Genomic DNA, 12,509 nt, shown 5'->3' on the forward strand with positions numbered 1-12,509 from the left:
TTCGGACCCATCTGAAGAAATCGGCGAACACTAAAACGATCCTCATCGCGGTGACAATGATGGAGCTCTCGACGATGGTCACGATCGTCATCACCCCAACATTCACCTACACTACCATGGCTACTACGGTCATCATGATCCGCCATCTACAAAAGCACCCCATGGTTATCTTAAGCAGAAACTGAATCTCAATAAACTATGCATGCTCTGATACCATAAATGTAGTGACCCTTACCCGGATTACCTACTAAACAGAACTTAGGATTGCAATTAACTTAAATTAAACAGATATCAGAATAAAACTGCGGAAACCATAAACATTATACAATTCCAAGTAAAGGAATCTGTAAATACCCAAATAATATACAACCAAATCAAATAGCTGTATCAACCCAAAACAACAGAAATAAAACCTAGACGAAGCTCCCACTGGCCAACCACCGCCTAGCCCCTCTTGGATCCACCCGCCTCGTCCAATCGCAAACCTGCCCCATGGAATAGGGTGTCCAGAAATACAGAGTACGGAACGTGAGCATGAAATGCTCAGCACGAGAGTATGAGTATACATGCATGCAAAGTGAACTCCCTATAACTCGAGGTCAAAGACTGGATAACAGAAACAGACCGGGCCCTGGTATGTAGCACGTTGTGCCATCGCTTCAGGAGGTGGCTCCCATACCGGAAAATACCAGTGGATACGCTGGACCCAAATCGATGGAATCCACTAACAGGATAGGGTAAACCCAACTAATAGACATCTCGAAGGTGATAGCTCAATATGCAAATAAATGCAGCATAAATCAATGACATATAAATCATGCAGTCACATAATACATGCATACTCAGTCAGGATATCTCGAACAGTACTTTCGTACTTCAAATCAGTGCAAGCTCTACCAACTCTAGGTCCACGCCTATAGTCTGCTCTACACTGCCAAATTACACTACTGTCATTATAGTGCTCTAAAAGCCTTAACTAAGCTAAAGCATACTCCTAAATATTTTTAGGAAGCAAAAGCTATACCTTCGTCCGTTGTTAGCCCTTTGCTGTCGAATGCCTCAAAGCTAGGCCACAGCTTTGCTACAACGCCTGGACTGCTATGCCACTTTCGGATTCCCCATGGAATGCCTAGAATGCCCTAGATCTAAGCTAGAAGACCAAGGAATCACTACAAGAAAAATGGAAAACGACAACTCTTTATCCGCGTTGTTATTGTCACGAAAAAACGTTGTCGTAGCCAGTGTTGTGAAAGACCGCGGTCAAAGACAACGCGGAAAAAGCGTTGTCGTTTTGAGCAAAGACAACGCTTTTTCCGCGTTGTCTTTGACCGCGGTCTTTCACAACACTGGCTACGACAACGTTTTTTCGTAACAATAACAACGCAAAAAAAGCGTTGTGATATTTAAAAAAGACAACGCTTTTTTCGCGTTGTCTTTTTTAGCAACGACAACGTTTAAACTACCTACGACAACGTTTAAAAAGCGTTGTCTTTTCTCAAATAAAAAACAAAAAAAATAAAATTTAATTCCCAAATTTTCAATATTATAAATCACTCAATATTCAAAATTTTAGAAAATTAAATCTAATATACAGTATTTCAATGTTATAAATTATTCAAATATAACAAAAATCATTCAAATGTAACAAATAATCGAATTCTTCATGTTCATCTCGGTCATGTGCGCTATGCTTTCTGCCTCAAACCGGAGTCGGCGATCAGACCAACTCTCAGAATGCTAAATCCATTTGGAGGACTAGGAATGTGCTGAACAATAGGAGCAAACAAGAATAAAATTTCAAAGCCATGGTTATGAATGGCACAATAAATAAACATCAAAGAAGAAAATTAAAATGAAAACAAATTTGACAACACAATTTTCTTACACGAAATAAATTAAAATGAAATTCCTCTATTTGAAATTTAAGGGCTCGAGAGCTTGATCCTTGCACGAAGTTATTTTGAAATTTCAGCAAAAATTTCTCTACAGTGTTATCCATTCCACAGCTTGCAATACGATACATGTCCGAAGGGTGGAAGTCATACAATATTCATAACAAATGAAAGGATAGATGCTCAGAGTAAGTTCTACCTGAAGTTCCTACACCATATTCAGAGCATTTTCTTACAAAAAGGCAATATAGGGAAGACAAAAGGTCGGATAGAACATACCACACTAATAACTTCATTACGATGTCCCCCAGCACCAGAAAATATCAAAATACATATTCCAGTATGGATGTTCCATAGCCGAACTGATTCACCCTGGCCCATGTTTTATCGTTAATCAACTTTCATGCAAGATATTGTATGATAATCTTAACTTCTTTCAATAGAACAGGAAACAGATTAATTATCATAAACATATACAATATATTTTGGTGGTTAGTAGGTACCTTTGCTTGATGGTGAACAATGGTTGAGGTATCACCATCGTTGGTCGATACCCAATCTCCCTCTATCATGTAACTTTCTCTTCTAGTTCGACTCGAGCCAATTAAGTACATAAACATATATAAACCCTCAATATATAGATTTTTAATTAGAAGTGATCGCTGCTTTCTAATGGCCGAATTAATTTAACTTGTAACTTTTGACAGGTAATATCCAAGTCTGATAACGAGATCAATTACAACCACTGTGTTTATGACTCTTGCAACCAAGATTACACTCTGAATTGATTGTCAAGCAAACCAAAGTACTTACTCCAAGTCTGTGGGTTTAATATGCCTGTCTGCAGTGATCTCACCAGAAACTACATAAGTAGTCACGATGCTGCACAAAAGGGAAACACACGATTCTTAAAAAACCAAAGACGCAAACAATGTGAAGGAGTATGGTAAATTAACACTCGATCAGGTAGTAGAGTCACCCAGTAAGCTGTGTGTGTTTTGCACGACGGGTCTGTCCAATGCCACCAAGTGCATCCATTGCCTTCCAAGCATTCGGCCACATTCCAAGAAAGTTGAATGTTGTTCTCAAGGAGTCTGCCGATTCCAACACCAGACTCCGGATTCCCAACCTGTGAAATCAAATATATAATAGCTAGTTTACAAAAAAATATTCGATTTAATTTTCTTAAAACCCATGATTAATTTTTTATATACAGCGAAATCAGAGATACCTTTGAAGTCCCAAGGCTGTTGCTAGGCCAGCAATTCCAATGCCAACAATCTCTACATCTTGCATAGTAATTTTACTGCCTCATTTTGCTCTTGTTTCCAAAACAAATACTAGTTAACAGATTATTGTAAAAAAACAGAGAGAGAAGAAGAAGATATCAGTCATTAAAATAAAATTTGCATCCAGTAAAAATTTTTTAACCGCTGGACACAAGGAAATAAAAATAACATAAAAGTCACAAATGGAAAGAGAATAACAGAGATCTATCAAGTAGAAATGAAAAACGGAAAATCATAAAAGCAAGATGTTGGATGAAATAATTTTTAGAACATTAAAGTGGAATCCTTACACTATATGCCCAGGAAATTACTTTAACAATATATATACAAGACCCACTACAAAAATTACTAGTCAAGTCATTTTGTCTAACCATTTGAAAATACAACGTGGGTATAAGATTTGATAAGGTAAATACAAGTGGTTTCGTCTGCAAGAGTGACCCTGAAACCAACAAGGGTTGATTTAATGAAAAGAAGCAAAATCTATTACAGAAAACAAAAAAAAAATGATTGAAGAAGGTACTTGAGATCTGAAGCACCCCGAATGACATGATAATTGTGACAATGTGGCCCAGAGTATCCCATACAAATCCAGATTTCAACCTACAAATCAAAGAAAACACAATTATCTACAAGTTTTATGTGAATTTCAACCTCAAAATATGCACTAATAAATACCAGATTTCGAAATGACAGTAAGTGCAAAACATTATTCTTCATACAGTGTAGTTTCAGAAAAATGGGCATATCTCTTTAAATTTTAATTCAAATGACCTGTTTCCAGTGCCAAATCAAAGACAACACAGAGCACTACAAGTTTTCTTCATAATGCAGATTCAGAATCTGTACTATTCAAGTTCATTATACTCAATTTCTAAGCTACACGAGCGCTAAAGCTGCTGTCAAAGCATGAGAGCAAACGAATCAATTCTTCAACGCCAATATCCGCAAATTATTCTCGAAACTGTTCAAAATGTGATATATATTCTAACCAAAATAGATCATTTATGTCATTAAAAGAACTGTTATTTAACCATGAGTAATAATACAAGAGCACACATATCATACATCGTATCTAATCATGAAATTAATACATAAATATAGTTTATAATATTTTGCAAGGAAAAGAAGACCAACAAATAATGACTTCCAAATTAAAAGCATTGAATTTCTTCTTCTCAGTGTCCATGACCTTAAACAGCTACAGATGGCCAACCAAAGACTCCACTCATAGCATGATACTTTTGAGCAAAACCTCATCCCTATCAGCCAAATATCTCAAAGTTTTACATATAAATATCATTTATCAAGATGAAGAAGCTGACATGCCTCAATCATCATAACGTCATAAAGAAAATGCGAATGGCAGCAATGTGATATACTCCATCTAGATAATATCATGGCAAGAATTCATTATATGTTAAAAACTTGACATGCCTCAATCATCATAACGTCATGGGACAAAATCGGACGGAATCTTGGATTTTAACATCATCATTGGAAGACAGAGTATGATACCTGTGGAAGGGGAAATACAACAAAGACATCGATGATGAAATATCCATAAAGATAATTCCGGGCAATCCTTTTAGGATCATCAACTAAATCTCCAGATCCCACAACTCTAGATTCAGGAGCAACATAAGCCAATCGGACCTGCAAAATTGACACATATCTTCACTCGTAAAACATGTTCGTCAAAAAGGAAGCATCAGAAATAATTATAAAATCCATTACGTGTCTTTTTAATATCCTACAGCAAGAGAATTAAAAAAATTAAACACATCCTTACTGTAAAATTAAATGACTGACTTTAGTTTCCAGCTCATATAACTACTAGCAAAAATAAACGAAGCATAAGGCCTCTCTGCTCCACCAAGTACATATAATTACCTGAAGAAGGATATGAAGCAAATAAATGAAGTCATTCATGCTCCGCAAGACCACCGTCGTTGTTGTCAGGGGCCAAACTAACACAATACACTTGTTATCCTGGTCAAAAGTAATGACATTAAACTTGAGACGAGTTTATTTATATCAACCTCTTCAAATGACAAGTAAAAGCACAGATATTCATAGAATGCCTTGGCTTAAAATATAGGTATGGTTAATCAGGAACAATTCATAATGAGCACAACCGGCATCATAGCATTGCATGTGCTACCACATTCAACAGGAGTCTAAACAAATATGACTTTGAAACAATATGCTAAGGTATGCACAAATAAAATCAAGAAAAATCTTTCCCAATGCTCGACCCATAATATATCTTTGTTAAAATTGACTTATAGCATTTATTTTGACAGAATTTGCAGCTTGATTTCAACAACTGTTTTGTTCTTCGAATAAAAAATCGATATAAGGAAAGTTATTTGTTTGTTGGATAACAAAAATTGAAAATAAATTAAAACAAACATGCATAACTGCTTCACAGAGAGAAGAAAAAAGAACAATGGGCCTAAAAATACAGCGAACAAGCAAGATACCTGCGAACAAGCAAGATACCTGCATTTCCAAATTAAAATGCATCAATACAATCACCATTTGCTACATAGTATTCGATACATTGCACAGTAATTATTTTTACTATGTAAGAAGACAATTGCTGGCCTTCTCTTCAAAAAATGCATCAAAAAATTGGTAATGCCTTGAGCATCTAAAAAAGTACTTCTGGTTACCTCGAGCAATGGTCGCGACCACTCTTTGCATTTATTTTTACTATGTAAGAAGACAATTGCTGGCCTTCTCTTCTCACCAGTATTTTTCAGTTTCTATATTAGAACAGGCAGTCTTCCTTGGTCCCCATCCTGGTTGGAAATATAATAGCAAATTCATTTTGAATGCAAAGAGATTCAATAACAGTTCTAATGTTCAACACATACGAAACACGAGAAGAGAAAACAGAGAAAAAGTCAAGAGCTGCTAACGGAATATTTGCTCTCTAATCTACGAAGACAACAGCTAACGGAATATTTGCGTAGCAACATATCAGAATGAAACACATTAGCATCATTATTGAAACACAATTCTTTTGATGGCTATGCAGATGGTGTTTCATCGTTCGACACTATTTTAACAGACTATTCTTTTGATGGCTATGCAGAATTACTTCACATGAATACAAAACTACAAGCTTCCTGTATCAAGAAAAACATACCCAAATTGGCTCTGACAGCATCCATGTAAGTGTAGTTCCTCTTCCCGTTGTCCGGGTCGCCGGTGCGGTAACATGTTGCCATAAGACAAGAGGTGTAATAGGTGACAAAAGAGAACAAGAACAAGACAGTTGGCCCAGCAATCCACCCCAGTTGAGTTGTGGCCCAAGCTAAGGACAAAACACCAGACCCAATCACAGCTGTTATGATATGAGCACTTGCAGTCCAGAGAGTACCTATTCACGGCAGAGGAAAAAATAAAACCATTCAATCAAGAACATAACTTTACATGAAAGAAAAATTGGCTGAGAATATAAGAAACTATACCAGTTCTATTGAGGCGACCATCGTCGTCGTAACACTTGGAACAGAAAAAAGCATCGGGAGTAAAAACTTGGATGCTGAAGTTAAAATACATCTAAGGTTGAAAATAACATTCGCATTTTAGGAAACACAATGTACAATATGAAAAACGTTAAAGGATTAGCAGAAATCAGATTTCATCTAAAGAGAATCTACAAGAGCTCGAGGCAAATGAACAATCTTACCCAGCGTCGAACCAACTATGAAATGGGTAGCTTTCTGACGGCTAATTTCAGACAGAGCGACACGGAGTAATGGAGACGATCGATTGAGCAAAGAGGAGAGACGATCGATTGAGCGAAGTTAGAAAACCAAGAATGAAAAGAAATAGATCAAAGTCGTAAAGAACAAGAACTAGCGCAGCTCCAATCGCGAACGAGCTAGGCGTGACGATTTGATCTTTGGCCCGAGATTCCTAGATATATTGGAATTAAATTGAAGCCAAGTACGAGCTCTTACCTTTTCTAGCTTCAACCGGTAGCTTTCCGGCGGCTAGGGCGGTGAATCGACGGCATGGAGAGGCTGTTAGGGTTTGAGGAAAAGGGGATCGCGAGAATGGCTTTTGGGAAGGAGAGAGCAGATACCGATTATTTGTTTTTTTTTTCAGTGGTGTATGTATCTATTAAATTTATATATTTATATCTATTATATATCTCTCTCAAAAACACGCTCATCCACCACCCCTTATAATAAGCGTTGTCGTAAATATTTATTACAACACAAATTAACAACGCTTTATTAAAAGTGTTGTCGTTGAGGTGAAAGTAGCGCTTATAGACAACGCTTTTAAGAAAAAGCGTTGTGAAAGGTCAAAAAACATCATTTAACAACACTTTCATGATCAAAACGTTGTTATATCTATGTTGTTGTTTCCATATTTTCTTGTAGTGAATCGACAGAGAAGAGGTGATTGGTGTGCTCAAAACTGAATCTCGGCCTTCCTATTTATAGACATCGATCGGAACGTCCGTTCCTCAATCGGAATGTCCATTCCTCGATCGGAACGTCCGTTCCCGGATCGGAACGTCCGTTCCCGGATCGGAGCTTCTGAACATCCTCATCCGCCACGTGTCACAATCTCACTGGTTGACTTTGGATAAGGGAGATCGGAACCTCCGTTCCCGATCGTTGCTTCCGTTCTCATGCGTCATGCATGACGTCTTTCCGATCGGAGCTTTCGATCACCATCAGAGCTTTCGATCGCCAACGGAACGTCCGTTCTTGCAACGGAGCGTCCGTTCCTGCCTGACCCTCTGGGCCATTTTTTATCATTCCGGGTCCAACACCGGACTCCGTTAACCCAATAAGAGTTCCCTTAATCACGTTAATCGGAATAATCAACAGTTAATCACTAAAACAAGAAACGGGCCACTACAGGTTAGGTTTCGACTTGGGGTTTAGTCTGTATAAGATTTTCTTTGGGGTGGTGATCATGAGAAAAAAAGAATTGTGTTCTATTTGCTCATGGTCAGTTGGTAAAATATCAGTACCCAAAAGTTGCTAGTGTTAGCTCGGCAGGAGAATCTTGAAGAGAGGTTCTTTAAGGATGGAGGATGTATCAATGTTACGATACATTGGAATCAAGAAAGTTCAAATTTCGTGGAGAGCACTAAAAGTGGTTCAGTAGTTGAAGTTTGCAGAGAATTAGTCAAGAGTCTGAATGTGTCGGAAGCTATTTTGACCAGACGCTCAAGTAATAGTCTTTAAAACGTTCTCGGGGTTTGCCCTAGATTTTGGGACGAAATCTTTTAAGGGGGAGAATTTAGTGACCCGTATCAAGAATTAATTATTAATGGATAATTAATCAATTGATCATGTTTAGATTAAGTAAAACATGACTAAGTAAATTTCAGATGGATTAACGAACTTCATAAATGGACTAAAAATGATCGGAAATGGCTCGAAGCGACAGCCAGGATCGGACAGTCCGTTGGACGATCGGACGTTCCGTTTTGGTAGGGCTGAAGTCATCCGTGATGAGAGCAAAGTGACGTCATTGCTTACGAATGTGATGGGACATCGGATGCAACGAACTGGAGAACGGACGCAACGATCGGAACAAACGCAACAATGTGAGAATGGACGGTCCGATCTCTGTCTATAAAAAGGGGTGCCGAGGCCTCATTTAAACTCGCCCCTTTCCTCTCTTCTCTCTCTCGTTCTTAGGCTTTTTATTCAGATCTAGGAATTTTTAGGCATCCTATTGGGAATTCGGAAGTAGCGGAGCAATCCCGACATCATAGCGGAGCTGTGCCTATGTTTTGAGGCAGTCGCCATCAGCAGGATGATGACAGACGCAGTTATAGCTATGATCTCCTTAAATTATTTAGGAGTATGCAATAGCTTTATTAAGGCTTTTAGAGATTAATTAATGATGCATGAGTATTTGAATTGTAGAGCTGATAATAGGCTTGGAACCTAGAGTTGGACTACAAGGACTAATTTAGTAAGGTACGTAAGTACTGACTGAGATAGACAGCGGGTATGCATTCTTATGTGTTGCATTTATGTTCTATGTTTTGCATGGATTATTATGCATCATGTGCATATCATATCGATCCTATAAATATTTTGAGATGAGCTTTATAGGGCCGCTCAGCCCTGTTCAAACGCTTGATATCGAGCATCCTGCGATCGACGGGTTAGCCAGCACTAGCATCTGAAGGACACGGTCCACTTCCGATAGGAATGAGGTGTGTACTCAGTGGTTTGATTCCTGGGTTGTACCACTCATATCCTAGGAGCCATTCTAAGCAGTTTGTATACAGTTATCCCAGATATGGATACCTTGTCATATTCATTTGCATGCATCATGTTTGTATGTTTACCCGTACTTTCGTATTGAGTGTAATCGCTCACGTTCAGTATTTTTTGTATGTCTGGACACCCCATTCGACGGGGTAGGTGCAGGTGCAGGAGCAGGTGCAGGCAGTGTGCTTAGTAGCTTGGAAAGACCAGCAACCAATGAAGACAACAGAATTAGCTATAGGTTTTATTTGCCTTTAGGATTAATTATTATATTGGGTTGTATAATCAAATTTGTTTATTCGGTTGTATTCCGCCGACCAGCTTTTATTTATGTCTTCCGCAGTGAATTATTTAATGTATTTTTAATTGCATGACTAATTATGCTCTAACTATGATTAGGCAGTGGATCAGGGTTGGGTCGCTACATTTTATATCCCTCTCTACAGACATCCTTCACATTTTCATGAAGGTAGTAAGCTCCAGGGTAGGTGATCGGACGTAGCCGAGATCTTCAGTTCGGATGAGCTCCAGTTCCTCCAGCTCTTTGTAGAGCATGATCAGGTAGACACCTTCAGAGCTGAAGATGTCATTGGTGTGGGAAGTCCACAACACCTCTTTATATTGTCGCTCCAAAGCAGCAAAGCGACAGACAGCACCAGAAGAGCATGGCGGTGCAGTAGGAGACAAATGAAGATGAAGCTCTTCCAATGCTTCCCACTCTGTCAGGACCTTCTCAGTAACCCTCTCCTCATAGTCCCTCTTTCGGACATGGTTTAGGGCAGCGTTAAACTTCTCGCACAGATCTCCTCCAGGGCCAGACATTTTGATATATTGTGCATATTGGAAACAACTGAATGCCTTAACTCTTCAAGTGACTCTGTATTTATAGTAGAAGCTTAGGAAGGTGAAGGGTTAGCAAGGCTACCTCGCTTGCCCCTATCGACCGATCACAAGATGTCCACAATCATTATAACGACTGATGGTTTACCTTTTGCGCTACTTATCATCCATCAGTATAGGGTAGTCATTGAGACTCGAGTTAGCCATCAATTTATATTATTTTATTAAATGTCTTTTCTCTCACCAATCAAACCCTACGTGACACATAGGACTTGCAATTCAATCCCTACCGCCCAAATCACTTTATGCGGTAGCAGTGTGGATTTTTCAAAATTCAAATTTCAAAATCCATTACATTTCGCACAAGCCACAGAATTATATTCCTACCCCATCACAAACTATAAATATACATATATCTTAGTATTTCTCACTTTTATGCATCCAAAGCACTATTATTTCTCAAAATCACCCACAAAATCACTTGATCTTGTTTGAGGTTTTCCTTGCAGAGAGCCAAAGATGTCCATCCAGAAGACGTGCTTAGGTATCAACTTCGATGAAATCTACTCAGTGAAAGATCCAAAAATCACTGAGTTTTTTAAGATGATTGAAGCTTCGGGGCATAGGAAGTTCCTAGGAGGTTGCTCTACTGTTAACTATGGCATAATCAAGAAATTCTTCACTACTGCTCAGACCAATCACTACAGTATCTCTTGTTTCATCCATGAAAAGAAGTTCGAGTTCAATCAGCAATTATTCCCAAACACTTTTGAGTTGCCCACCAAAGTTTTGGATAAATTATCAGAACTACCAGAGGAAATGCTTTATTTTGGGCAGCACAGTTTATCCTGCATGGTTCACCCATCAAGGTTCAAGACGAGCCTCAAGCCGTCCTTTCAACTTTTGGCCAACATCGTAGCCAAGACTCTTCTCGACAAGGCAGGTTCTTATGATAAGATCAGTCTTGAAAAATTTCAATATATGGCCTCGATTGCTTCCAAGCTGAATTTCAATTGGTCATATATCCTATATTCTACCCTATGTGAGATGATAAGGGGTAAAGGGCAATAAAAGGGAATGCTCTACAGATTTTCCATATTCTTGGACTGCTAGGTGTTGCTCTTTTGGAGTTTGAGCCACTACAAGTATCTAAATGGCTCAATGTTGTCACTATTCCAATCTTTCTCCAAAAGAACAGAGTCACATCCGATAATCTTCGCGAAATCAAGCGAGAAGTTGGGGCTGAACAACAAGCAGCAAAAGCAACAGCAACAGCAACAGTAACAGCAACAGTAACAGCAGCAGTATCCCCAATCAAGAAGAAAAGATCAAGGGCATTCAAGTGTGTCATAAATCTTGACCCCGATGAAGCAAAAGATGCTATGGATAACACCCCCATTGTTCAAGTGTTTGGAACTTCTTCTTCATCCCCAACAAAGCAAAAGAAAGATCGTGAAGGACCCCATCCAATAGCCAAAAAGATGAAGTTGCTATCAATAGTCAGCACTCCATCAGTTAAGACATCAACATCATCTGTTGAGATCCCACCATTATCGGTCAAGGATATCATATCTTCGGTAGAGATACCTAATTCTTCAATAGAGGTATCTATAACATCGGTTGAGGAAATTATCCCATCGGTTGAGATCATTGTGTCCTCACCTGAAGTTATCAATTTATCAGCGAAGGACACCGTCATATCAACCAAAGACCCATTCACAGCTCTTTATGCGTCCGATCCACATAGCACAACATCACGCCATCTTCTACTCAGGTTATGTCTCCTCTACACGTGTTGTTCACCACAATCAAGAGCATTGTATTGACAGTAGAGATTGTCTCATCTTAATCTATTTAGGAACCGGTCATTCCATTGGTTGAGTTTGACACAGCTACTGACCAGCACATCAGTGCACCTTTGGCTCCCTCTTTTTCTCTTACCTCCAAAGGGATCACCTTTGAGCCATCTGCTCAAGCATCCAGACATCTCCCTACCATTGTCCAAAGGATAAAGGCTAAGTAATTCTTCTACCAAAATTGAAGACACCAACAGCCAAAGTGGAAGCTATGCTCATTCTATCAATTATTCCTCGATCAGTTCATTTCAGATTGAGAGAAATTTATGACTGGTTCACATATATAACACAAGTATCCTACTCTCAAATTCTCAAGGAAAAAAATTGAGCTACCTGGCCAGTCTAGAAGACAAGATGATCGTTCTC

General features: G+C 38.7%; 1 long non-coding RNA gene across 1 annotated transcript; it reads right to left on the reverse strand.

The window, feature by feature from the left end:
* Positions 1-6,337: 6,337 nt before the first annotated feature.
* LOC140888168 (uncharacterized) lies at positions 6,338-6,973 on the reverse strand. The gene is made up of 3 exons (XR_012152073.1): positions 6,885-6,973; positions 6,664-6,737; positions 6,338-6,572 (listed from the first exon to the last, which is right to left on the reverse strand). It is a non-coding gene; the product is annotated as an uncharacterized lncRNA (long non-coding RNA).
* Between the last annotated feature and the right edge of the window lie 5,536 nt (positions 6,974-12,509).

Source organism: Henckelia pumila, chromosome 1 (assembly GCF_033568475.1).
Source record: "Henckelia pumila isolate YLH828 chromosome 1, ASM3356847v2, whole genome shotgun sequence".
NCBI lineage: Eukaryota > Viridiplantae > Streptophyta > Magnoliopsida > Lamiales > Gesneriaceae > Henckelia > Henckelia pumila.